Source organism: Lontra canadensis, unplaced genomic scaffold (genome assembly GCF_010015895.1).
Source record: "Lontra canadensis isolate GAN:19392208 unplaced genomic scaffold, GSC_riverotter_1.0 scaffold26, whole genome shotgun sequence".
NCBI lineage: Eukaryota > Metazoa > Chordata > Mammalia > Carnivora > Mustelidae > Lontra > Lontra canadensis.
The window spans coordinates 13,507,675-13,508,694 of NW_022631020.1; the positions used below are offsets into that span (position 1 = coordinate 13,507,675).

General features: G+C 41.7%; 1 pseudogene; it reads right to left on the reverse strand.

The window, feature by feature from the left end:
* Positions 1-241: 241 nt before the first annotated feature.
* Positions 242-685, reverse strand: LOC116871519 (annotated as a pseudogene).
* Between the last annotated feature and the right edge of the window lie 335 nt (positions 686-1,020).

Genomic DNA, 1,020 nt, shown 5'->3' on the forward strand with positions numbered 1-1,020 from the left:
TCTCTCTCTGGCAAATAAGTAAATACATAAAATCTTTAAAAAAAAAAAAATCAAAACAAAGAAAACCTTTTTCAGTACTTAAGTCCTTCCAAGGCTTGTGCTAGTGGGACCTAAACTTCTCCTGTCAGATGCAAATAGTCCAGACAGCATGCATAATACCTTGGTAGCAGCAGCACACTGGGCCTGTTCCCACCATGGCCCCATTGTGTATGATTATTTGGAGCCTCTGGAGGACTGTGAATCATCTGGAAGAGAAGGGAGGAGGAAACAGCATGAGTGCCTGGCTATGAGGAGGCCAGCTGAAGTTGTGCAGGGCAAGCCTGAACATGTAATTGGTGCAAACCCAGGCATCTTTTGATTAATAGGAACATCGTCTTTAATAGGAATCTGGTGGAATCCCATGATAGGGTCTTCATCAGCCTTCAGCTGGCCCATAACCTTGCTGATTTTGCAGCTATCTGGTGAGGGCTGATGGTCCTGCCCTGTGATGCTGTGCTGGATTTTCTGGAATGAAAGACTAGACAACTCACAATGGCAGTTTTCTCCTGGAACTGCAGTCCTTCCCATGTAAGATATGATGTATCAACATAAATAGTGCCTAGTTGGGTTCTGTCTTTATCAAATAACTGTAGTAATGCTGAATGAAGCTGGATCCAGTCTGCTCCTGTGTTGGCTTGTCTCTCATTCTGGGGTATCACCAGCCTCGCTGAGACCTGAGGGGTTGGCATGGTGGCGGCGGCAGCGGCAAACTAGCGTGGTCTGCTTACCCTACCACTTTGGAACTAAAATCAACTAACATCTTCTGTAGTTTCAAGTGAAAAACAATGGGATTTATAAAACTTTCTGACAACTTATCAATATATTCAAGTTTGATATACTCTCAGATATTCTGAAATTTATTTTAAAAATTTGCCTTAGTTGAAAATAAGTTGAAATGGATTTTTCCTCAATTTATTTTGCAATATGATAGGTAATAGGTTATATGGATTGAGGACAAAAATAAGAACGCAAAGGATGCAG